Raw genomic sequence first — 27,835 nt, forward strand, 5'->3', positions numbered from 1 at the left:
GTCCACACACCCTAAAACCACAGTGTGGGACCAAATTTACGAGTGAAAATGTACTATTTGTATCTTTTCACATGTAGGCGGCGGTCCCTGTCACCAGAGCGGAGATCTCTTTCTGGTACAGCATAGAGAACAGTAAAAAAAAAATATTAAACGTTACATTAATTTAGTAAAACATTTTAATCTAATTTTAGACTTGTTTTAAACCTTGAATAAACAAAAAATGTTAAAGCACTATTATATTAAAGTGTATTAACAATTAACCAATTTAAATACATGTAATTGATGTATAATAGTTTATTTAAAGATTAATTAAAAATTATTCAACCTCCAGTAAAATGTTTATTTTTATTTAATTTGTAATAAAGCTTACTAAAAGTGATGTGAAGAATTAATTGCAATTAATTAATTGCTTTGCAAACATTAAACTATGTTTATTTATTTTCTTTAAAACGCTTATTAAAATATAATAAATATGGTTTTATTATATTTTTTAAAGTTAATTTATTTTAACCTTATTTTATATGTGGTATTATTTTAAGAACTTGCCTCCGTTATTTTCTGTGAAAGGGTGTTACAATTCTAGCAGTTTGCCATCTGTGATGCTGGACTTACTCCTGGAGTGCATTTACAATGGTTTGGGACCATTTTGGGCTGTAGTCATTATAGAAGTGCTGTAGCAATGGGTTTTCTCTTTTCTGTGAGTGTTTGCCCCTTCTAAACCCCTCCCTTAGCCACTCCTTCCCCCTCCTTAAACATCCCCCATTTTTTAGTAAGTATTCCCCGTTTTTCATCCACTTCCTCCGTTCCTCCCACATTTACTACAAACATGTAAGCTTACATGTGCTGAAATCTCTGCAGTCAGGCCAGAAATCTTCGCCTAGAGAAGACAGGAGAGGCAAAAGTAAAGGCCCCTGCATGCTGGTTTGTGAATAGCAATTGTTAGTATGCAAGTAGTACTATTTTTTAACTGCTAAACATACTACAAATTGCAGTTAAATAGGGACATAGGTTTTCAAATGACCAATAGAAATAAAAGGTGTCAGAACGATTGTAGGGTGTTTGGTTCCTTAAAGTATGTTTTTGCCTACATCACAAACCTTATTGTCATGACCACTTTCAATATCTGAAGCATGGCTTGGGCGGAGAAATCCTTGAGTAAGGATGATGGTTAGAAAATTTCAGTCAAGGCAACCATAAGTTAATTTATGTACCCACATTAATGGCTCAGTTGCTCATCACAAAATGGTGGAAGTCATCACATTCTCCAGTTTATTTTGTGTGGCTGAATCATATGGTAATCTTTATAAATATTAAAAATGCAAGCTTTACATGAAACTTCTCACAGCAGCTGTGAACGCCCTTCTCTGTGGCACGTAAAACTGGGTCAAGAATAGATAGTATTTAGCTCCCAGCTGGTGACCTCCTTTCACTACAATCCATACAGATCCTACCACTAGGCATCTCTGATCAGCCGCCCCTCCTCCGAGAAATGGGACCTCCTTGGGCTCCCTGAGACCCATGCGGCACATCAATGCCTTGCATCTGGTAGACCAAAACTAAACCTAATTGTAATTCTGTACCCTCTGTTAGAATCCTATGGGCGGCTGGTAAACCCACCCTAAGGGGTCTGATCAGGGGATATGTGAGAAGGAAGGAGGAGTGCCAATTGGCACAGGTGACAGATCTGGAAGCCCAAATCCTTTCTCTGGAGTGGCTGGCCAGTGTCCGGGTCTTTGGCGACATTGAGCTCCAGCTGGCATTGGTGAGATCTACACTGAAACAGGTTTCCCTAGAGGAGGCGAGGCAGTGCTGGACAGATTCGACCCCATAGGTATATGAACATGGGGATAAATCCAGCCAATGTTTATATTGGCTGGTGACTCACAATGCTTCGACTAGGATAGTACCACTCATCCGTGATTTCCACTGAACCTTCTGTGAAGGAACACTTGAGATTGTGCAGGTCTTTGCGGCTTACTATCAAGACACATGTGGTGACCCGTATGCCCACACATTAAAGTGTTTGAAAAGGCCCCAGCAACTAGATTGAGTCAGTCATTAAATTACCTAATCCACTTGGATCAGTGTGGGTTCATGCCTGGCAGGAGCACTCGCTATTGCATGCGGAGGGTGCAGCTTACGCTCTCCTAGTCGCGCCGGCTGGATGGTTCCATGGCTCCAAATTGACTTGGAATAGGCCTTTGACACAGCCGCGTGGACCTTTTTGAATGCTGTGCTGCAACAAATGGGTTTTGGGCCTTACATCCGTAGAATCATAAACCTGCTATATAACGCCCCTACAACACAGGTCTAGTAGAATGGAGTCCTGGCCCCACACTTCCCGATTCGCAGAGTCAACCGTAATGGCTGTCCCCTGTCTCCGTTGTTTTGTGCCCTTGTAATTGAACCTGTTGCGAGCCTTATTAGTTGCAATGCTCAAATTCGGCGATGGCATTGGGCGGGAGATGATGAGGAATCTATAGCTAAAAGATACAATACCTCAGCACACCCTTCTCATTATTTCAGTGAATAGTAGTCGCAATATTACTTGATACAATTTAGGCAAACTTGGTGCCCTATGCAATATAGTCCAGACAAACAACCAGAGTCTTCAGAAAGTGATATGATAGTCCAGGTAGGTCTCCTTGGATTGAAGTTTGTTTATTGTCATATATCGCTGGAAGCAAGCAGCCGACGCGCGTTTCGCCCGCAGGGCTTTTTCAAGGCTCGTAGTTTCCTTCCTTCTAATTTGATAGATCCGCGAACTTTATTTCCAGAGACAGTATTTGACAATCCAATCAGTCACACCTTAGGGAATGGTTCTGCATTGTATCAATTGTTCTATGTAGTGTTGAAACTATGTCCAATAAGAGGGAATACTTTTATTTCCTTTCCGAATATAGGAGTCAAAGTCCCACCTTTGGTGTTTGGACTGGTTCCATTCGGGCGCGTTACACTGCTCCCGCTGATATCTGGAAGATTTTGTCTTGGATTTATCAAGATTCAAGAAATCACACCCATACCTCGGGATTGGATGTCACATACATTGGGACTTTGACTCCTATATTCGGAAAGGAAATAAAAGTATTCCCTCTTATTGGACATAGTTTCAACACTACATAGAACAATTGATACAATGCAGAACCATTCCCTAAGGTGTGACTGATTGGATTGTCAAATACTGTCTCTGGAAATAAAGTTCGCGGATCTATCAAATTAGAAGGAAGGAAACTACGAGCCTTGAAAAAGCCCTGCGGGCGAAACGCGCGTCGGCTGCTTGCTTCCAGCGATATATGACAATAAACAAACTTCAATCCAAGGAGACCTGTCTGGACTATCATATCACTTTCTGAAGACTCTGGTTGTTTGTCTGGACTATATTGCATAGGGCACCAAGTTTGCCTAAATTGTATCAAGTAATATTGCGACTACTATTCACTGAAATAATGAGAAGGGTGTGCTGAGGTATTGTATCTTTTTGTATATGTGACCCAAGTTTCGCCTTTGGATCTTGGGAGGAAACGACACCTTGGTGGGTAGGTGTTATTTACCTTAAGCACCCTCGCCGCAGTAGCGATTGCCTAACGACTGTTTTTGTAAGTATATCTGGCATAACAAATCCAAGATGTGCGGCTCAATCTAAGCAAACCCATTCAATTGCTATATAGGAATCTATAGCTATTTACGCAGACTTTATCCTACTATTCTTGGGGGACACGCAATCTTCGGGCCCCTGATATCTTGAAATTCTTCTTCTATATGGTGAGGCGTCTTGCCTACGGATCAACATGAACAAATCACTGCTGGCTCTGGTTGAGGGCAAGGCAGGAGGTCATATGTGGTGCCTTGAGATACTGATATGGCATCTCTCCTTTAAATACTTAGTTATTAATATCTCATGCCTCCCAGACCTGGTCTGGGCCCTTAATTTTCAGCCCCTATGACAGCCTTGACTAGGGATCTGCAGAAGTGGGGCCGCCTGCCACTATACCCTATGGGAAGAGTAGCCTTATTTAACCCCTTGCATGCGTGGGACGGTGTTATGGCAGGGTTTTTGGCTTTATTTAGCAGTGATAAAAGATCATTATTCTTGCTCGCATCTAGTATAGGCCTTCTTAGCCTGTGTTGGCCCTTTTAAGCCCTTTTTCCAGACCTAGAAGAGGATAGCTGCTTAATATGCCTTTATTCTTGACTTTAACCTGTCTATTGCCTATTGGCTTTGACATATTAGACATATTGGTATGGTTCATGTAGGTATTCTGACAGAGCTAAGGAGCATTTCACCCCTTTCAGGCCTAAAGCTAGAGAGACTCCATCTTGATGGAAGCAGAGAGGCTTTTCAGGGCAAAGGCGAAGTTTATAGTTAAGGCTGTTTTCCACTTGGAGAGAACCGGTCTGGGCCAGCCCTTATCGGTAGGCTGTATTATTCTCTGTGTAGAAGACACAACAAAAGGCCGGCCGGCTGGTGTGTGTCCTTGATGCGAGGTGATGCAGAGACCTGGTAAGCGGTGGGCTGATGGATGGAACTTTCCATGAGGAAACAGCATTCTATATTTGTGAAGTGCAGAGGCGGAGTCAGTCAGTCGAGGAGAGAGTGAGTCGAAGAGCAGTCGAGGAGAGAGTGAGTCGTGCAGAGGAGAGTCCAGCAGAGAGGAGAGCAGTGGAGTGGAGTTGGCAGAGAGAGAGAGAGGGTTCAATCTGGAGAAGAGCTGAGTTGAATAGTGAGCTGGAACTGAAGGAAGCAGTCAGAAGCAGTTGTTTATCAGGAGGAAGTGTGAGTAGCTGGAGTCTGAAGTAATGCCTTTTAGAAGAGATAGAGGAGAGCTCGTGGATTAACCTATGGGAGCAGATGGAATTGGACATTGGCGCAGAGATAGAGCGAATAAGAGAGACAGAATGAACAGTGATCAGAGCGGCAGGAACTATTAAAAGAGTGAAGATGCAAAGTGGAGAGACAGTTCGTGTGGGGAAGAGGAGTCCAGAGACAGAGCGATCAGCGCAGAGGTGTACCCAAGAGTGCAGGAGAGGAGAGAGAGCATGAGATGAGCCAAGGCACAGACGAGAGAGGAACCCAGATGACAGCTAGAACAAGACTTCACACTAATCAGGTGATATTGTTTTCATCACATTAGCTACACTTAATCTTTTCCCTTTCAGCGGAGTGTTCCTGTTATGTGTAATCTTTTCTCTTTCAAGCGGTGTGTTCTACCTATAGCCTTTGTTAGATTTGTATTAATGTTTATATTACTGTAATAAAATAACACCCCCCAGTTTATAACTAACTGGTGTGTAATCCCTATTCTTGTTCACTAAAGGTAAACATAGCTCCTAGGTAATTGCTGCATGAATGGATGAGTAATCCCAATCAGGTGAGTAGTGATCACATAAATAGGGAGTGAGTGGACCTTTGATGCCAAGAACAGGTAATACATTGTAATCTGAAGCCATATCCAAAGTCATCATTGTAGTTTCATCCCGAGTAGACAGCTGAGATAATATCCCAATATATATATATATATATGTATAGGTGTTCATAGGAATGTGGTCGTCGTTGATATGCGGCGTTAATGAGAGCACTGGGGAGGATTACCAGTGTGTAAAGCCACCGGATTGTGGCATAAGATTAATGAGAGCGGTGAGAGGGAGATCACCGTGTAGGTTTCGCAGGATCGCGAACGATTTGGAAAAGGAGAGCACTGGGGCTGCAGACCCACGTGTGTAGACGCACCAGATTGTGTGTCAGATCTGCCCTAGGGTAGAACGGTCTGGGTCAGGGTGGCCGCGAGACCAACTGATGTAAATAAGTGTGGTGTAGGGTATGGATATCCCTAGTAATCAGTGAGTATTCTTAGTATCCCTATAGATTTAGTGGTGTTCTTAATAATATGAGCTTGTATATTGCGAGTTCCCTATCCTCAGGTAGGTACCAGGTGCCTGGATATAGAGGAGTCCTGAGGACGGAAGGTGAGTATGTTTTGGCTGGGTCACAGGGGTCCCTGGGGGCTGATCCCATCTAAACAGAAAATCCAGCCATTACAGACGGACCCCGGCTGACGTCACAGTGGGCACGTGTGGAGGACGACCAGGGGCTGTCCAAACCCCGCCCACTCGTTAATTCCTCAGCAACGCGGCGTAATTTGTGCCGCGGTCAAGGGGTTAAAATTATGTGCCTTCCTTGCTTTCTTTGTGTCTTCATAAACATCCCTCACCAGATCCCCCAAAAGTGGTTCCGAATGCTGACATTGAAGATCACCACCTTCTTCTGGGAAGAAGGGCGTCACCGAGTGCCCTTTATTTCTGCAAGGAAATCCTGTACGAGTTGGGCATCGGTAGGACCAACCTCTATGGGTACTACCTTGCTGCACAAACCGCAACGATCAATGACTGGTTTACTGGGGGCTGGGCAACCCTGACTACTGAATAGAACTCCATCTCCTGGGCCTAGACAGTCTCCTTGGCCTACTCCACAGGGCACCAATACCTCCTTTTCTCCCTGACTGTGCAGGGCACATGGTTAAAACGTGTGTGAGGCCTTTATACTTTGGGACAGAACAGGGATCACCTATCTAGAAGATGTTAGATGTGGTGGGGCATTGATGTTGTTCCAGGATTTACAGGAAACCTACCAGCTCTCCCGCACACAATTTTATTGTTACCACCAATTGACTCATGCCCTGCTTGTCCACATCCATGTGGAATCCCACATTCCTCAATACAACCCCCTCAAAGGGAAATTATTGTTGGGGAAACTGGACAAAGGAGCCATTTTCAGGATCTATCGCTACTTGATGGTTAATGCATCAGATCGTTTAATGGTTTTACAACAGAAGTGGGAGGCTTGGGTGGGAGAGCTGGACAAGAATGATTGGTGGGAGGCATGTACAGCCCGAAGGGAATTAGTAATCGCCTCACATCTCCGAATGGTCCAACTTAATTATCTCCACATGACGTTTATGATCCCCCCAACGACTGCAGCGGGCAGGTCGCGCCACACAAGCCACATGTACAAGGTGCTCCCTACCCAAATCAGACTTTTTACACATGGTTTGGTCATGCCCGATGTTATCCGTCTTTTGGGAAGAGATAGGCTGAGTGCTTTCTATGGTCCTGGACTGCCGGATTGATCTTGGTCCTTGGGTGTTGCTGATGGGGTTCTTTGAGGAGGTTGGGGATGTGAGACTGGAAAGTCCCTTTTTTGGGGTAGCCACACTGGTGGCCTAGAGGGTATCGCCCGATGTTGAGAATGATGATGATGCATGTACTATGTCTACATATCTGATGCATATTGTATCCATTTTGTGTCATGACTCCATTGTTTTTGCATTGCCATTTCATGTCAAACACCTCTGCACAACCCTCCTGGTCATTTCTGCTGATATCTGTTAAATTTCTAGCTATCACGACCACCCTGTCCTTCCTTCTCCTTGTGGTTGAGCCAATTTCGAAAAAGGGGAACCAAGAATTGGCTTCACCACCCTCGGACTGAACTACTGCACACATCCATCCTGTTTCGCAAGACTTGGTCACGCCACTCTCCCAGAACTTGTTTCTTTCATATATCCTGTTGTTCAAGATCTGTCTGTTCTCTCATGTACATATCCTGTTTTGCAAGACCTGTCCGTAATCTTTGTACCACCTGTTGCAGCTCCCGTCCTGCCTGAACAAAGAATGGTGTAACTACATTTTTAACTCTGGGGCGCCAGACCCCCACCCAAACTGGTTTCTTAAGGTGTTAAATGTGTGTATAAGGCCTGTAAGCTGCAGAGTGAAGCAGTAGCCTCCTCTGTCTTGTTTCCAACGAGCTTGGGACTCTGTTCCATAGCCCGGGCTATTCGAATAAAACTTGGTTCCTCCTGCAGACGAAGGCTCCTGTGTCTCCTTTTACTAAATAAGGAGGGTATGGAAGACTTGGGCCGTTCACCCGCACCGAGACCCAGGAAGTGGGTATAAACGGTTCTTCAAATGGCACCCGAATAGGAACTCCATGAGCACCAAGGTCAGGCCCGGTGGATGTGAGGAGGTGCACGGGGAGACTCCAACGGAAGGTACCCTACCAGAGGTATTCTTGCAGTCCGGTAGCCGAATGACTCGCCCGCTGTTCCTTCCCACCCAGTCTGGGCCACGTGACCGCGTCCTCGCTGGAGTCCCCTAAGAAATTAATTTCTGGAGCAGGACACAGCCCTACATCTGCAGAGGAGAACTACCCCTGTCAGGTAAGGGTAGGCTGGTCACCCACCGAGTCTGTATGATTCTGCTGTTATTGACTTTTGCAAAAGCCAAGCCAGTGAGGTGAGTTTTTAAACCCGCTGTTGTCTTTTATCTGTTTACAAGCATGCCGGTCAGTAGTAAGTTAAAAAAATCATGTTGTTGTATGTGTGCGCAGGACTCCCAGCTGGAGGCAGCCTGTCCGCTTCCTCCAGAGGGGACCCCTTCTCACACCATATATACTAAACATGGTCCTTCTGCTATAATGTTTTCCCCCTTTTGGACCAAATACAGTAAACAAAGTAACTCAGAATTACAATGGCCGCCTTATGGGTCTTTTGACCCACATGTTCTGGCAAATCTAGAGGAACAGCTATTAAAATGGAAGATTCGTCCCTCGATGTTTGAATCTGTCAGGTTGTGGAGTAAAGAAATTGAGCAGAGAGCGAAGAGGAAAAGGCACTAGAAAGGAAGCGGGAGCAGATGTCAATGGCTGACCGTGCTAGGGAGCACTTACAGGACCGAATGGAAAAATCAGTAGAGATAGCCGATAGTGAACATAGGGTGTGGGTGCAGAAGTGCTACCGGGCCCGAGAAGAGAAAGGAAAAGGCTTTATGGAAGGGGGAGAAGAGGGCGATTCCCTGCTAGATACCATGTTGGAAAGTCTTCCTGCTTATGCCCCCATGGGTACTACCTTGCTGCACAAACCGCAATGATTAATGACTGGTTTACTGGGGGCTGGGCAACCCTGACTACTGAATGGAAATCCATCTCCTGGGCCTAGACAATCTCCTTGGCCTACTCCACAGGGCACCAATACCTCCCTTTCTCCCTGACTGAACCCAGGTGATCAATCTCTGTTGGAGAGCAGCTCTATGTTTCATTAATTAGGATCGTAAACTTACTGGGATGATGCTGTTGTGGCAGGGCACATGGTTAAAACGTGTGTGAGGCCTTTATACTTTGGGACAGAACAGGGATCAACTATCTAGAAGATGTTAGATGTGGTGGGGCATTGATGTCGTTTTAGGATTTACAGGAAATCTACCAGCTCTCCCGCACACAATTCTATTGTTATCACCAATTGATTCATGCCCTGCTTGTCCACATCCCTGTGGAATCCCACATTCCTCAATACAAACCCATCAAAGGGAAATTACTGTTGGGGAAACTGGACAAAGGGGCCATTTTCAGGATCTATCGCTACTTGATGGTTAATGCATCAGATCGTTTAATGGTTTTACAACAGAAGTGGGAGGCTTGGGTGGGAGAGCTGGACAAGGATGATTGGTGGGAGGCATGTATAGCCCGGAGGGAATTAGTAATCTCCTTACATCTCCGAATGGTCCAACTTAATTATCTCCACATGACGTTTATGATCCCCCCAATGACTGCAGAGGGCAGGTCGAGCCTCACAAGCCACATGTACAAGGTGCTCCCTACCCAAATCAGACTTTTTCCACATGGTTTGGTCATGCCCGATGTTATCCATCTTTTGAGAAGAGATAGGCTGAGTGCTTTCTATGGTCCTGGGCTGCCGGATTGATCTTGGTCCTTGGGTGTCCCTGCCAGGGCTCTTTGAGGAGGTTGGGGGTGTGAGACTGGAAAGTCCCTTTTTTGGGGTAGCCACACTGGTGGCCAAGAGGGTATCGCCCGATGTTGAGAATGATGATGATGCATGTACTATGTCTACATATCTGATGCATATTGTACACATTTTGTGTCATGACTCCATTGTTTTAGCATTGCCATTTCGTGGCAAACACCTCTGCACAACCCTCCTGGTCATTTCTGCTGATATCTGTTGAACTTCTAGCTATCACGACCACCCTGTCCATCCTGCTCCTTGTGGTTGAGCCAATTTCGAAAAAGGGGAACCAAGAATTAGCCTCACCACCCTCGGACTGAACTCCTGCACACATCCATCCTGTTTCGCAAGACTTGGTCACGCCACTGTCCCAGAACTTATTTCTTTCATATATCCTGTTGTTCAAGATCTGTCTGTTCTCTCATGTACATATACTGTTTTGCAAGACCTGTCCGTAATCTTTGTACCATCTGTTGCAGCCCCCGTCCTGCTTAAACAAAGAATGGTGTAACTGCATTTTTAACTCTGGGGCGCCAGGCCCCCACCCAAACTAGTTTCTTAAGGTGGGAAATGTGTATATAAGGCCTGTAAGCTGCAGAGTGAAGCAGCAGCTTCCTCTGTCTTGTTTCTAACGAGCTTGGGACTCTGTTCCATAGCCCGGGCTATTCGAATAAAACTTGGTTCCTCCTGCAGACGAAGGCTCCTGTGTCTCCTTTTACTAAATAAGGAGGGTATGGAAGACTTGGGCCGTTCCCCCACACCGAGACCCAGGAAGTGGGTATAAACAGTTCTTCAAATGGCACCCGAATAGGGACTCCACGAGCACGAAGTTCAGGCCCAGTGGATGTGAGGAGGTGCACGGAGAGACTCCAATGGAAGGTACACTACCAGAGGGATTCTTGCAGTTCTGTAGCCGAACGACTCGCCCGCTGTTCCTTCCCTCCCGGTCTGGGCCACGTGACCGTGTCCTCGTTGTAGTCCCCTAAGAAAGTCATTTCTGGAGCAGGACACAGCCCTACGTCTGCAGAAGAGAACTACCCCTGTCAGGTAAGGCTGGGCTGATCACCCACCGAGTCTGTATGATTCTGCTGTTATTGACTTTTGCAAAAGCCAAGCCAGCGAGGTGAGTTTTTAAACCCACTGTTGTCTTTTATCTGTTTACAAGCATGCCGGTCAGTAGTAAGTTTAAGAAATTATGGTTTTGTATAAGTGCGCAGGACTCCCAGCTGGAGGCGGCCTGGCTGCTTCCTCCAGATGAGACCCCTGGTCACACCATGTATACTAAACATGGTCCTTCTGCTAAAAGAGAAGTGTGGCTCACTGGTTAGAGGAGGCAGACCTGGAAGCAGAGGTCAGCCCGGGACCAGGGTTCAATTCCCGGCTCGGCGGGGTCTTGAGTCCTAAAATGTCCACGGACTTGACAATTCTCGCTCCGGTGCCTACTCAATTCACGGGTTCACACTCTGCGACTCTGGGCAATAGCTTGCTTAATCTCCACAATGGCCCATCGCGGTGGGATGCCTGGCTTTCACCTTGTGGATACCCTGCCAGGGTTATCTCACAGGGGAATACCAGGACGGGTTCCCTAAGCAAGCGCTTAGATACCGGGTCGGTGATTTGCGCTATATAAATACATGTACATTTACATAATGTTTTTCCCTTTTTGGCCCAAATACACTAAACAAAGTAACTCAGAATTACAATGGCCGCCTTATGGGTCTTTTGACCCACAAGTTCTGGCAAATCTAGAGGAACAGCTATTAAAACGGAAGATTTGTCCCTCGATGTTTGAATCTGTCAGGTTGTGGAGGAAAGAAATTGAGCAGAGAGCAAAGAGGAAAAGGCACTAGAAAGGAAGCGGGAGCGGATGTCAATGGCTGACCATGCTAGGGAGCACTTACAGGACCAAATGGAAAAATCAGTAGAGATAGCCGATAGGGAACATTGGGCGCGGGTGCAGACGTGCTACCGGGCCCGGGAAGAGAAAGGAAAAGGCTTTATGGAAGGGGGAGAAGAGGGTGATTCCCTGCTAGATACCATGTTGGAAAGTATTCCTGCTTATGCCCCCCTGTACCCTGCGCTGACACCCCCTGCCCCGCATGCAGCTGCACCAGTCGTGCTGCATACTACTACTCCCACTGCCCCTCCTACTGGTCCCCACGTCACACCGACCACCCCTTATTTTGACCCCTATGACACCGACTGCCCACACCACCCCTGTCCTCACCACGGGAATGACAACGAGTCCCCATCCGCCCGCCCCTTCCCTTCCTTTACCCCGGCCCGCCCCTTTCCTTCTTCCCCATGGTCTACGGTTAGGCAGGATTTATATAGATTATTGAATTCCCCCCTGACGGCTTCCTTGCGCTCTGCAGTCAGCTTTTCGTCCCTTCGAGAAGATGACCTACAAAAGCAACAGTGTGAATGGTGGATAAATAGTGGGAATAGTTATCCATTTAAAGAAATATGGCCCACCTTTTCCCAGTGGACGATTATGGAACAGACCACCTGGGCTGAATACATGTGTACCTTGGTTATGCAGAGATTCGACAATTCATTTATGCAGATACCCGCCGGATTAGTGGACCTCAGGTCACAAATAAAAAGAGGCGATGTGCAGGAAGAGGGGATGTTTGGCACTATGTCTGCTTTGATAACTTACCGTGATATGACCGCCTTCCCCAAACCCCCTCTACAGACAGCTATGCCAATGAGAGAGGCGACCCCTGTCTTTGTTAACGCACTCTCCGATGCCCAAAATAATGGCCGAGGGGCTGTCAAAGCACACTGGCGCAGGCTATGGGTTCATGTCCCTTGGAAAAGTTCAGAGGTAATGCAGTTGAAAGGGCAGTTAACAGATCCTCAAAAAATCCGGCTGCCTTTTACAAAGAATTAGGCCAGATAATATCTGCTGGTACACTTATTCTTGAAGACATCGACTTGCTCTTTGGTATGGTCGTTCCTACTGAAATTTGGGATAAAATCCGACATACTGACCATGAAATAGAGCTGGGAGGTAAATGGGCTAATCTGGAAGCTATGGAAGACGCAAGGGCAGGGGGGACTAAGCCAGAAGCTGCCATCCTGACTTTGCCCAGTAAAATAATAACGCTTATGAAAACATTTTTGCCAGTAACAGTCATTAACTGGGATAAAATAAATGCCTGTGGACAGCGAAAAGATGAAAGTGTGGCTGACTTCTTTACCCGTTTTGAAACAGAATACAAGGAACATAGTTGCTTGGACCCCCGTATCTCAGGCTCCAGCCCAGTATTTGTCGATAAGTTTGTCAGCAACTTGCTTCCTGAGATTTCCGGCAGGCTCAAGAAAGTTGAGAGTACATGGTCTGCCTAGGCTATGACTGGTATATTGACTATGGCCCAGTATCATGAGAATAGGGAGAATGAAGATAGAGAGAAGGAAAGTAAGAAGGCTAGGGATCCTAAGACTAAGGTACTTCTGCAGCAGGCTTACCCTCCCCAAGGTCCCGATGCCCATGGGAATTTCAGACCACAGCCCCAACCCCCTCTGAGGGCTCGCCAGTCTACCCCCCCAGGCCCCTTAATGTATGGGAGCCCTCCAAACAGATCAGTGTGCTTATTGTAAGGGGTAAGGTCATTGGATAGATGAATGTCCCGTATTAGCTGAAAACATCCGAACAGGGAAGACTCAGCCTCGTGCTCCTAGGGAGGGGAGGCCGACTAGGGACCATGGCAACCCCCATCCGCAGGGCAAAGAACATAGGTCCAGGGATGGCGCTCCTGCCTGGCAATGCCCGGCCAATAGGTTTGATGGATAAGAAGCATTACCCACTTATTACAATGATGATTATGACGAAGTTGATGAGACAGGGTTCTATCAAGCATAGGACAGCTAGGAAAGGGGTATTACTAGAGTGCAAATTCCAGTGGATCAAAGGGTTCCGTATGTTCAAATGTCAGGTGTTTTGAATGATCAGAATTTTCTTTTGGATACTTGGGCCACCAGGTATTCTATTGCACGTCTGTCAGTCCCGGAGGCACCACTTTCTGGCAAAATGAATGTCTCTGTGGGTTTTGCAGGAACATCCATGACCAGCCCTGTCTCTGAACCCCTCCCTCTCGATATTGGCCCAGCACATGTTGACACTCCCTTGGTCCTTACTACAGGTTGCAGTGAAAACTTATTAGGCATAGATTTCCTCAAAGCTCTGTATGCGACCATATCATGTAGTCCCAAAGTTGTATCCCTATCAATTTCCCTGGTCCTCTCCCACCAGAGTTGCAGTCTTTACCTTCCTCCCTCTGGGCATCATCACACACTGATGTGGGGTGTTTCAACATACCCCCTCATGTGGTACGCATTTAGCCAGGCGCACTTCTCCCCCGCCTTCGACAGTACTGACTACCCACGGAAGGAGAAGCGGTGCTTTTAACAATAATATCTGAATTGATGGACAATGGCGTAGTGGAGGAGACACCTGGTAATATCTGTAACAGTTCCATTATTCTGGTTCTTAAAAAGACCAATGGAGATGCTCTCTCCCCTAAAATATACAGATTCATGATTGACCTGAGAGCCCTTAACAAAATAACGATCTCCCAATACCCTGTTGACCCCGACATTACAGCTCTCTTGACAATGGTCCCTTCTGACACCACGCACTTTTCTGTGATAGACCTGAAAAATGCCTTTTTCAGCATTCCTATACATCTTGACAGCAGACATTTTTTTGGTTTCCTCCTTGGTGGGCGGAGCTTTAGATTTTGCCGCGCCCCTCAAGGATCACCGAGAGTCCCAGTATTTATGGTCAAGCTCTCAAAAGTCAACTAGATTCCTTGGAACTCCCTGATAATTCCACACTGCTGCAGTATGTTGATGACCTCCTCATTACTGCAAATTCCGCCCGACATGTTAAGAGGCTACTCTCTGTTTGTTATGCCACCTTGCTCTTCATAACCAAAAGGTCTCTTTAAAAAAGCTTCAGTTTTGTCAAGAGAAGGTGACCTATTTAGGTCATCTCCTCTCGAAGGAGGGAAGGCAGCTCACTGCTGATCGTGTAGCCGTTATCATTGCTATGGCGGGCCCACGGACACAAAAGCAGGTGCGAGCGTTCATAGGTCTAACCTAATACTGCAGACATTGAATTTCCAATTTTTCGGCCCTGGTCAAACCTCTTCTTGCCCTAACCACTAAAGATGTATCAGACAGTTCCTCTACATAGACTAGAGAGCATATGCTGGCCTTCCAGGATTTGAAAAGAGCTCTGTGTACTGCTCCAGTCCTCGGTACTCCTATTTTTTCTTTTTGTACATGAGACAGACAGCTGTGCATGTGCTGCCTTGACCCAGATATTCGGAGGTCACCATCGACCATGTGCCCATTTTTCAGCCACCTTAGATCCTGTTGTGAGGGCTCTCCCAGGATGCCTACGGGCGACATCTGCGGCCACACACATGGTCCGTCGGAGTGCGGGGATCGTCATGAACTCCCCCTTGACTCTGATGGCTCCCCATTCTGTGGATACCCTCCTTAATAACACCAAGACACAGTACCTCACTAGCGCACGACTCACAGGATATGAATTGACACTCTTCTCTAGCCACATTAACATTAAGAGATGCACTGTACTGAATCCCGCCATATTACTTCCACTGGCTACTCAGGATGCCTGTTTAGATCCACATGACTGTATATTGAGGACAGAAGAGGAGACAAAGGGATGGGTTGACTTACAGGATACCCCAATAGGAGACCCAGAAGGTACACTGTATGTGGACGGATCATGTCTCAGCCGCCTAAGCCCTCACGACATTAGAGCAAGTAGTAGAAACAGCTCAGATTCCGCAGTGCTCTGCTTAGGTTGCAGAATTAGTGGCCCTCACTAGAGCCTGTGAGTTAAGCAAAGGAATAACGGTTAATATCTACACTGACAGCCAGTACGCCTTTGGGGTGGCTCATAACTTTGGGAGACTCTAGAAAGAAAGAAATTTCCTTACTTCACATGGGACAAAAAATCAACATGGCCCCCTAATTCACCAATTATTAGACTCCCTGACATTTCCCAGAAAGGTATCCATTATTAAATGTAAAGGGCATAAGAAAGTGACGGATGATGTTGGAAAAGCAATGCCCTGGCTGACCAGGCAGCCAGACAGACAGCTCTTAAGAAAAAGGAAAGAATGTATGTGGAAGGTCCCGCCAGGTGGGTGGCAGAGGGGGGCATGGTTGAAGATACTGTACAGAGTGTGATCGATATTCAGTCCCATGCTACCCCTGAGGAGCTGAGGATGTGGATGGAGCATTTAGTGGTAAAGGAAATGGGTGGTTGTTGGGCCCGTATCACTATGGCGAGTCAATGGATGTTGCCCGACAGTCATGTGCTACCGGTAGTAACGATGGCCCATGGCCCTGCTCACATTAGTGAGAAAGGGATATGCAAGTTGCTGGAACCCACCTGGTATAACTCAAAGATACCAGCATATGCCGAGAGGATGGTCAAAACATGCATGATTTGCCTTACGTACAATCCGGGAAAAGGCACAGTAACCCCTGGAGGAGGATTCTCTCCCCCTCCCTTTCCTTTCGAAGCCCTCCAGATGGATTGTATCCATATGTACAGATGTAACATTTTAAAATACGTTCTGGTGGTGGTCTGTACCTTCAGCCGATGGGTGGAGGCCTACCCTGTCAAAGACTGTACCGCTATCACTACCGCCAAAATAACTATTGAAAGAATACTTCCCACGATTCGGTTTGCCCCGTTTGGTCTGGAGTGACAATGGGACACACTTTACGGCTCAAATAATGGAGTATGTCTGTTCAGCACTGGGTATAAAACAAACATTTCATGCAGCTAACCACCCCCAATCAGCAGGTCTAGTGGACGTGTACAATGGCATCCTAAAGACTAAAATGGCCAAGATTGTAGCCGAGACAGGTGTCACTTGGGTTGATGCTCTGCCCCTGGCCCGGCTGTCTGTCAGGACAACGACCCATACCAGGATAGTCCTGTCTCCCCATGAGATTGTGTTCGGGAGGCCTGCCAATGTGTGGGGTGTTCCACGGCCCCAGAAACTGTCTGATGTTGAATACCCTGTGTTGACTGATTATCTGTACAGTTTGACTAACACCTTTCGTACTTTTTACCACCAGGTGCAGGAGGCCATAACTGATAAACGCGAGGGCCTAGGACACGTTATCCAACCTGGTGACTGGGTCCAGATTCGAAACTTTCAACGTACTAAGAGCCTCGAGCCCAGCTGGACACAGCCCTGTCAGGTGTTACTGGCCACCCGCACCGCCGTAAAAGTTGAGGGACAGATGACCTGGATCCACGCACTGTAGACGAGTGCTTCTGCCTCTCCCCTATGATCAGTGGGTGAGAGAAGGACAAGGAGACTCAGAGACAGAAATAGTCCCGACGTTTGTTCCCTTCAGCGACGCAAGATTACATTCCACATCTATGGAAGCAGAGAGTGACAGTATACTGAAGGGAAAGAGAAAACACTCCCCTCACTGTGCTCAGCATCAGGAACAATTATTCCCCGACCATACTGTTCCTACTTCTACCCGATATAACTTGCGTTCCAGAAGGAAGGCTTGCCCTTGACTTCGCTCAGGTGCCTACAGGCTGTAGGGCTGTGATCTCCTGGCTAAGAACTGTGCTGGTATATCAGACTAAGGTACGCCATAGGGCTCTTGGCACCTGCATCCAGTGAAGCAACCACCAATCACAGACAGCCGCTAGTGGTCCCTGGCTTAGTACAATGGCAGCCGTCCAATACACCCAAGTCTAGAAACGATATGTCAGTCTCCTATATTGCAAGTGCTTTGAGCCCCCGTGGTGACACTGTTTGTCTCAATCACCTTGTCTATCATCGGTTGGATGTTACTGATCTACTATCCTGTTACCCCACCAACTCCTACCCCAACTCCTGTAGAGCATTAGTATTTCACGTTACCCGCCCATGAATTGCCCCGCCGTGCAGAATTTTTCAATAACACCTTTGTCCAGACATTACATCATCATCAGCTGATCATAAATACTTCCAACTGTTGGGTATGTGGACTGATGCCACATGCTATGACACAACCTGTTCCATTCTTTCCTTATCCTTTCTCCATCTCTGGGTCCTGTCTTGCATGGTGGATGTTGATGCAGGAGGCCTATACTGTCAATGGTACTGCCAATTCTGCCCTTGGAACATTTTGAGATGACTTCTGGCGAAAGAGGTCTGGCAATACCAATACCCCTTTTTGCCCGACCAGTTCATCCACATTGCTATTACCACCGGATGAACTCGGTGAGATGGTGGTATTTAACTCAACTTCTCAACAGACATTTACCAAATTTCGCGCCAGAAGGCCACTACCTGATGTACTAAACACTCTGAATGTTATAAATGTGTGGGCCGTGTCTGCATCCATGGCTTAGGAACTAAGAAAGTTGGTACTAGTATCTGTGACATCACTAAAACTTTGAACTCTACGTCTCTTCCAAAGTTGGTGGTGTTCCCCAACACTTACATTATCTGTGGCACAGCAGCCTACACTTGGCTCCCCGGTTACTGGTCTGGTACCTGCTATCTGACCTTCCTCCTTCCACCGACGTATTCTACCCGTGGAGATTACCACCTGTTGAGGAAGGGCGCTTTGCGCCGCTCACGTAGGGGTGTCATATCGGCTGAGGATACAGTAGGCCAGGAAGCCGGGGACTTCTTTAAGGGTTTCCTCCCATTCTGGGGCCCAATGGCAAACAGTCGAGCTATACGAGGACTGACCAGGGTCCTTGAGGCCACCATAACAGAAACATCTGGTGCCCTCTCCAACATCACTGCAGAGCTACAGGCAAATCTCCTTGTAACACTTCAAAATCGTATGGTCCTCGACATCATCCTCGCTGATCGTGGTGGTGTGTGTAGATTGATTGGCTCCAGCTGCTGTGTGTACATTCCTGATCACGCACCCACAGTATATGATGCCATCCAACGTCTGGATCACCTTTCCTCTGAAATTCATCAGGATGAAGGCAACTGGTCTCTCACAGACTGGATCTGGGGCCTCCTTTCCCAATGGGGATGGAGGGTTCTCATTTTCCTTTCTTGGGAGTGGGTGCCCTAGTCTCCTGCTATTTGTGTATTCAGTGTCTGCCAATGCTCTGTGCAACGTGTGTTCAGGCCCTCCAGCCTCCACCCTTTAACATTCACAACACTAATATGAAGATGATGCTCCAACAAGAAACAGATTATCTTATGGATAACAACGTCTCCTAGAGTATTTGCCACTCAACGGCAAAAGGAGGGTCTGAGGAAAAGTGTCCTTCTTGTCGGCAACCATTTTGTGTCAAGACTGCATTGTTTTTACATTGCCATTTCGTGTCAAACACCTCTGCACGACCCTCCTGGTCATTTCTGCTGATGTCTGTTGAAATTCTAGCTGTCACAACCTCCCTGCCCTTCCTGCTCCTTGTGGTTGATCCAATTTCGAAAAAGGGGAACTAAGAATTGGCCTCACCTCCCTCGGACTGAACTCCTGCACACATGGCACCGTCTCAGAACTTGTTTCTTTCACATATCCTGTTGTTCAAGATCTGTCTGTTCTCTCACGTACATATCCTGTTTTGCAAGACCTGTCCGTAATCTTTGTACCATCTGTTGCAGCCCTCGTCCTGCCTGAACAAAGAATAGTGTAACTGCATTTTTAACTTGAGGGCGCCAGGCCCCCACCCAAACTGGTTTCTTAAGGTGGGAAATGTGCATATAAGGCCTGTAAGCTGCAGAGTGAAGCAGCAGCCTCCTCTGTCTTGTTTCTAACAAGCTTTTCCATAGCCCGGGCTATTCGAATAAAACTTGGTTCCTCCTGCAGTCGAAGGTTCCTGTGTCTCCTTTTACTAAATAAGGAGGGTATGGAAGACTTGGACAGTTCCCCCGCCACCGAGACCCAGTAAGTGAGTATAAACAGTTCTTCATTGTGGTGGTCTTGTAAGTTTTTGGTGTGAAATTCTGACACTTTGTTAAAACTAATAAAAATCGGTTAACAAAAAATGTACGCTCCGGTGGAAGTATGAGACTTGGTAGGATGAGGGGATTGACACATGAATTCAATAATCTAGAATATTTGTTACACTCACTGCAATGAAAGAAAAGCATTTTTATGAAATTGGCCTTTCCAATATTTTTTATGTATTTATTTAGCAGCAATTTAGATCAGAAATGTTGTACATAACAAAAGTAGTGGCACATAAGAAACGAGAGAGATTTATTGAACAAAAGACAGATAAAGTAACAGTTACATTTACAGACGTTTTATTGGCAGAGACAAGCACATGTTTATTTATTGAGAGTTTTTATATGGCATGTTCAAGGCCCAAGTGCCAAAGAGTGCTTTCAAAAGGATGCTCCACACATTGTGACTAAACAAGGGGTAACAAGACCAGCAGCAAAACCTGAGGCCAAAACATACACAAATGAGGGCACAATATTCTACACATTATTTAAAAAGATATATGAGATCAGTACAATCAGAGAGCATCTTCTGCATGGTACAATCCAATCTCCCATTCCCAGTCCAATATAACATCCCAGTAGAAACTCCAGTAGATTTCAAAAGAGGGCCTGTGACTTGACAAAGGATGGGCACATGAGTTGATCATGAAAAAATGTTTTAGTTCTCATTCAAAAGCAAATAATGGGGTGATAGTGTAGATCAGTGATACTCAAAGTATAGCCCGGGGGCCGCATGTGGCCCTCCTGATCATTACATGCGGCTGTCCCCTTGGCAGCAGCACCACTGGGCTGCTGCTTTACTCGACTCAGCACTAACATGAAAAAAAAAGTTAAATATACAGCAAACCCTTATATGAAGGTTAATTGCAGTTAGGGAAAGGAAGTAACTAGGCCCTTAAGTTTAGGAACACCTTAATTTTTAAAGACAGCCACTAGATATACATGCTTTGCTTCCACTACAGTCACTTTACACCCCCTGTTGGCATCAGTGCGGCGCTCGGTCACACCATAGGCCAAATTTTGCGGCCCCCGGGAAAATGTTTGAGAGTACCCATGGTGTAGATAGCCAGCAGAATGGAGTACCAGAATTTAGGTGCACATCCAAAGAACAGATGAATTTGTGCAAGGAGTGCATTTTGTCGAAGATAGGGGATTCAAGAGTGTCTGCCCAACTGAGTTGATGAGAAACACCAAGATATTTCGGGGCAAATTTACAAGCCCCTTGCGCTCCTTTCACGCCGCCGTTGCGTCACTTGTGTGATGCAGCGGCAGCTCAAAGTCAGCGCCATGCAGCGGGGTATTTACAACGTGATGCATGTGGAAGATGCGTCACATTGTAAAGCCCTGCGCCACATGTAGGCGTTCCGGCGCAGGGGGGGGTTCCGGCGAAAAGGAACGCCTCCTAAAAGTGGCTGAGTGAAATCTACAAGATTTCACTCAGTCACTTTTAAGGCCATGCTGCGTCAAAACCCTGCGCCTGCTTGAAGAAGGCGTAGGGAGTGACGCAGCATTTTAAGGATAGCGTACCCGCGAGCCTTGCTGGAGCTGTGTCGCGCTTGCAACACAACTCCAGCAATGCGCTGCCTTTACGGCAGCAGATGCGTCACGCATCTGTCCATTTTTGCCCCATGGTGCGCCACATTTTAAATGCGGCGCATCCATGGTGGCGCAGCCGTGACAAACAATAACTGGCGCATCCCTGCTGATATGCAGGGATGCGCCAGTTATTGTAAATCTGCCCCTCAATTTTTTAGCCATATAATGAAAGCAATCGGAGTGTAGAACTTTATGCATTAGGCAAGCAAGTATATACGTAGATTTGCTATCAATGAAGAGCCAGCTTAAAGAGACCTATACTGAAGAAATGTGTCATTGCTGCCTGCCCCAGAGATAAAACAGGCTGCTGCATGAAAAGATGCTTTTACAGGGGCAAGCTGAATTCGTGGGCATGTCTGGGTAGCAAAAGCCTGAACAGCCTCCTGGAGGTCCTGCAGTGGGAGTAAAGGTTTGCTCCTCTGATTAAGTCTAAGCCCATGATTCACACAAATGCCCATCTTATTGATGTGTTTATAAAGAACATGTTGATTAAGAAGACACTTCCAGGTACACCTGTATGCCTATTCGTGACATGAAATATATACTATATGCTTGTTAACTAAACAGACAGGTAATAACTTTACAAATTTACATATGACCGGATCAGTCATGTTTTTCCTGTAGCATCAGATGAATTTTCAGTGTGATTTTTAATTTTTGGAGAGAGTGAATTGCCTGAATGTTGGGGGTCATGGAATTCCATTGTAAGTGACCATTTAGATAGAAGGCATAGAACTTGGAGATGGCATTGGTGGATATGCAGTGGGGGCTACTGACTTCTGAAAGTGGTGGGCATGAAAGATCTTTCCAACTCTCACACTGTAAAAGAAAGAAGTGCATGATACAAAAGCCACAAGGACCCACGGTTTGAATTGTGCGCAGTGTGAAAGCCAATCCCCCCCCCTCCTACTTGACCAAAGTGTGTGATCCTAGGCAAATCTTTTGTTTCCCCAAGCTGGCTATATTTGGGCCACTCCCCCAGTGCCCCTCTCCACCTGTTGAACATAACCAGGGACACCCATAAACAGAAGGAGCCGATGCACACACTCACTGTCACTCACACATACACTCAGACATAGTCATGCAGATCAGTGACATTCATGTGTCCAATGGTCATGGGTGACACTTCGTTATATAAAACAGTTCAAATCACAGAGCAGTGTCACCCCTGGCAGTGGCACCGCACTCTGGGCATCAATCAGTTGGAGGGAAGAGGGTATTTTGCAGTAGAATAACCAAGGGTTCACTGGCGCACCATCAAATGCCCAGTTCGATCATGACCCAGCCATCTTGTTGAAAATGCTCCAAAGATTGGAAAAAACAGACACTTTAAGGGACACAAAACACTCACTGGCAGAGCATTAGCATCCACCAGTCCAGGTAACAATATACAACACCACAGGTGCGCCACGTAATCCGTACCTACACAGTGGAAGTGACTCCTCCTAAGTCCCTCGCAGCTTCAACCAGTTTCAAATACAAAATGATGGAAGGCTGCAGCCAATGAGATCTCCTCCTACTTTGTCTTTGCCCCCCCCCCCAGCCCCTGCTCCTAGCTCTCTATGCTTTTAGGTGCTTTGCCTAAATATGTCCAGGGGGGTACGGGATAATCGTCCAAGCACCGACAGAATGAAAAGCACCGAAAACTAGACCATACCCTGCACCTGGCGTAACTGCCCTAGCTTGTGTATCAAGGTCGAGGGGACCACACACGCGTGCATGCGCAGTTACACCAAGACGACAATCTGGAGCCAGCCAACACAACAATCTATGAAGCAGCCAGACTTTTTTAAGCAGCTCGCTCGTTCTCAACTCTCTTCTCCGCTCCTCCCATCGATGGAGGGCCCTGCCCATCGCGCTCATATACACAAGCCGCCCCTGTGGAGAAGGTGTTCCTAGAAGGTTGCGATTAGTGGATCTTAGGTTTTGATTTGGTGATCAGCCTAATTCAGTGTCAGAGAGGTGACAAGGGGCAAGGTCATTTATTGGTGTGCACATGGACTTATGCCTGGCTGTCAGCTTGGTGGCTTGAAGGCAGTATGTTGAGTGGGGGAGGGGGGGGGGGGTGCCTAAATAAGTTGTACAGAGTACTGGTATAAATATTTACTACCTTGTCAAATGGGAAGTAAGAGTTGTTGGGGAACCTTGCCAGCAAATAATTGCAGTATTCTAGTCTACTAAACAATAATTCGTTTATGAGTGACTTGGCAATAATAAATGGAATGGCTGAGTAGATCTTGTGTATGTTCAGTAGCTAAAGACATGCTACTGTGGCTGTGTTTATAATGAAACATTCAATTTTAATGGATGGCCTGACAAGAATCCAGAGATTCTAGCCAATCGGGCAACAACCTCAGGAGGAACGAGGGTGAAGTTTGTAGGAGGAATAGTTGGTGAAGTGTATTGAAAGATATGTTAATTATGACCTCATGGAACCTTTTGGGTTTCCACTCCTCAAAGAGGAATTCATGCAAATTTTAATCCAAGAAACCCTAAGGAAATCTATTAACATCACATATTTTTGGAAATTAAACATAAATAAATATCGTATATGAAAATAAAGTGGTTGCACAAGGTTCAGCTTTACATAATTTTCAATGAACATCAAAATGCTGACATTTTTGCCAAATCCTAATATATCTGCTGTCAAGGGTGATTTTTAAACCCACTCGCATCTGATCCCAGTAAATATTACATGGCACGTGTGGGTGAAAGCAAGAAAAGGGATTTCTGGAAGTAAAAAGTAGAGGTGTGCAAACAAGATTTAGAATAAGTATTTTTGATCCCTGTTTTTCACACAAAAAATAACAATCCTTCAAACCATGCAAATTTGCAAATGTGTGCATTTCTGGAAGGCTATAACCTTAGATATGTAATGTTATGTGAATGCAATAAATTGTTATGTGAAAACTAGGGCCCCATTTCAAAAAGCATTTAGGGCGGTAAATGTATGTTTATGATCAAAAATGGTTCAATGTGCACCTGCCAGGGCCCCAGGGAAGGTTATCTAGCAGGAGTAAATGTATTTACTACTGTGTTATTTTCACCAGAACTAGGTGAAATTATGCAATAGCAACCTCCATGCAACGGATGAGGCGTGGGCAGACCAAGGCGTGGTTTGCCTTGAGAGTTTGTGAATGCCCACAAACGGGTGTGTTTGTGGACTTTCACAAACACCTCTCTGACCCTTTCTAAGGTTGGATGGTCGGAGTTTTCCCCAACAAGGAGCTGGAGCAAATGGTGGCTACATGCCCCATCAAGATTCCAACATGTATGGTTTTATTGCACATAAATATTTCCCCAGAAACTAAGGCCTAGATGTATCAAGATTCCATTTTGCGAATCTTAAATAGCGATTTTTTGTGAATCGCTATTTAGAATTCGCAAAATGGAATGTATGTAAAAAAATTGCATTTTTTTTGCGATTCCTTATTTATCTTTATTTGCGAATTCGCATTTTGCGAATTCGCAAATAAGGAATAATTCCCCATGCATTCCTATGGGCCAGGAGGCCCATAGGAATGATTGTGCAGTAATTCTCAAATTGCAAATTCGCAATTTGCTAACCGCAATTTGAGAATTATTTCAAGGGTGCAGGAGTGTCTCATGGACACCCTGCTGCACCCCTGAAACGTACATGTGTGTGCATATGGCACACATACATGCCCTATGGGTATGTATGTGTGTCACATACCACCTTCAAAATAGTCATATTTTGTTTTTTAAAAGGATTTCGCAAATTAACACGAACCTCAAATTGGTGTTAATTTGCGATTCCTTAACCCGAATTCGCAATTTTAAAAAGTTTCATACATGCCATTTAAGGAATCGCAAAATTGCGATTCCTTAAATGCATAAGCAAAATAAGGAATCGCAATTTTTTGCGATTCCTTATTTTGCTAATTTCTGATACATCCCAAAAGATGCTAAATGTCCGTTTGCGATTCCTTAAGGCCGAAATTCTGCAAATTTCGGCCTTAACGAATCGCAAAAGGCTTGATACATCTAGGCCTAAGGCTGCTAGAAGCAGCTACAATATCTGAGGGAAATAAGGAGTGGAAAGATGAGTTTCTATGGAATGAAACTGGAATTTCCAATCCCCTCCTAAGTACTCATTCTGCAGGGATACCTAAGAGGTAGACCGTATCCACATTAATTTTAGGAGCTGGTGTGGTGAACCCAGGGGTGCAGGATTAACAAGCATCCGAGGCACTCACAATAAGGCTCAATGTTAATATTATCAACCAATAGAGGGACAGAGGGTAATAAAGGTCCAGCATTCACACTCCTTAGTAAAATGAAAAGATGGAGAATAGGCTGTTCCTGTTTACACTCCGGGTAAACACCACCAATGCACCCAGGTGAACTAAAGGTCAGTGGAAATATTATAACTTTGGAGCAAGAGCCATCACCCACCAAACAAGGTGGCATGCTTTATCATCGTGCAGCTACTCATTATGCCAGGGTCGCAGTGCCCTACGGGCCCCTGAAGGGGGCGCTTTCCTGGAATACTTGTACCTACTTTGCCATTAATGAAGTTAGATGATGGTGAAAGGTTTTTATGAAAGTGTAGATTGGTGAGGAAAGTGAACTTTAACACTAACTAAGGAGCCCCACCATACGTATTGATTATTGCGGCGGTCCTTATCAAAGAGTAGAAAAAGAGTGGAATATGAAGGAAAATAATATTCCCTCGTATTCTCTATAAACCGTCAACATGTTTCTTTCCCTTTATTTAGTCAAAGATTTATGACAATCTGTCAGGACTCTAAAACCTACATCTACCAAAAAATGGGACTATGATTCAATCATAGAAGTGTGCCCATATTTAGAAATCACCAAATTTGTGTAGTGGTAGTAGTACCTCATGCAAGTTGCAGAGCTACTCTGTAGCTAAAATATCCTGCCCTAGATCTCAGAGACAGGGCAAGTTCCTGGCAGTGTCCACAGGCATGTTCAAAAACCAATAAATTAGTGTTTTTTAACCCCTTCGATGCGTGTGACAAGATCAGCTCGTCATGGGCGTTACCTGCGCTGTGCGTGTGACGAGTTGACCTTGTCACATAACAAGGGATTTTTAAAATTGCAGCACAGCACGGGAATTGCTGCAGCAATGATGCGGTTAAAGAACACGCTAATCCTAAAGGGCTGATCCTAATAGGGATTAGTATCAGATATTTTAGCTACAGAGTTTTTCTGCAACTCAAATGAGGTACTCCCATTTCTTAACACATTTTTGGGGGGGATTTTATATAGCGCAAACTCATCTGAAGGTCTCACAGCGCATTACATGAGCACCAGTTGTAAAACAGTCGAACACATTCATTTTGTTAGGCACGGGGAGATAAGTGATTTGCCTAGAATTAAAAGATGTTGAGCGTCTCTACCGAGACTCGAACCCGGTTCTCCAGCTTCGAGGTCGACCACTATCGACACACTTCTAAGATCGAATCATAGTCCCATTTTTGGTAAAGGTGGGTTTTAGGGTACTGACGAATTGCCATTGATCTTTGACTAAATAAAGGGAAATAAATATGTTGACCGTTTGTAGAGAATAAGTGGAAACATTATTTTTCTTCATATTTCACTCTGTTTTTACTCATTGACAAGAACTGCCACAATAATAAATAAATGTGGTAGGGGGCCTTAGTTAATTTTTAAGTTCACTTTACTCATCAATATGCACATTCATAAATAAAACCTTTCACCTTCGTCAAACTTCATTAATGACAAACTAGGTAAAATACTTCTGGCAAAGAGTCCCCTTGAGGGGCCCATTGGGCATTGGAGTGCCGGCCCAATAAGGAGCTGCCTGATGATGAAGCATCACACTTTAATTGGTAGGTGAGGGCCCTTACTCCAAATTTTTAATTTTTTTCACTAACCTGTACTTAACCGGGGTACACTAGTGATGTTTACCTGGAGTGTAACCAGGAACACCATATTCTGTATCTTTTTTCAGTATCATTATTGACACTCATAAAGAACCTTGGAAGAAGAATTGGGCCTTACCATTTTTTTTTCTGAAGCATCTATATGTCCATGCAACCCCAATGTTATTTGCCAGTCACCAAATCTTACAAGGGCTAAACTGCAGAGAGTGACAAGCAGATGTGTCCTTTATCCCCGTTGTTACTCTCTCAAAGCTTTGAGTCATTCTTCATAAATATCATGAATACAGTTTTAGGGTGTCAAGCCCTTTTCATGAAAACTATTTTACTCTAAGCTGATGTTGATAAATCTATCTGCTGGGAGAATGAAGAAGAATAACTGTCAAGGACTGGACCCTGAGAAGGTCTGTTGAGTCTCCAGCTGGGGTGCCGCTCGAAGCCGCTGTTGGTGCCTTTGTTCCCCCTGACCTGTGGAGGTCTCCTGGAGTCTTGTCCTACCTGGATTTGGTGTGCTTCTTCTGCCGGGGAGTAGACTCGGCTGTGAGGGTGCGGGACTGCGAGTCCCAGA

Source organism: Lissotriton vulgaris, chromosome 9 (genome assembly GCF_964263255.1).
Source record: "Lissotriton vulgaris chromosome 9, aLisVul1.2, whole genome shotgun sequence".
Classification (NCBI taxonomy): Eukaryota; Metazoa; Chordata; class Amphibia; order Caudata; family Salamandridae; genus Lissotriton; species Lissotriton vulgaris.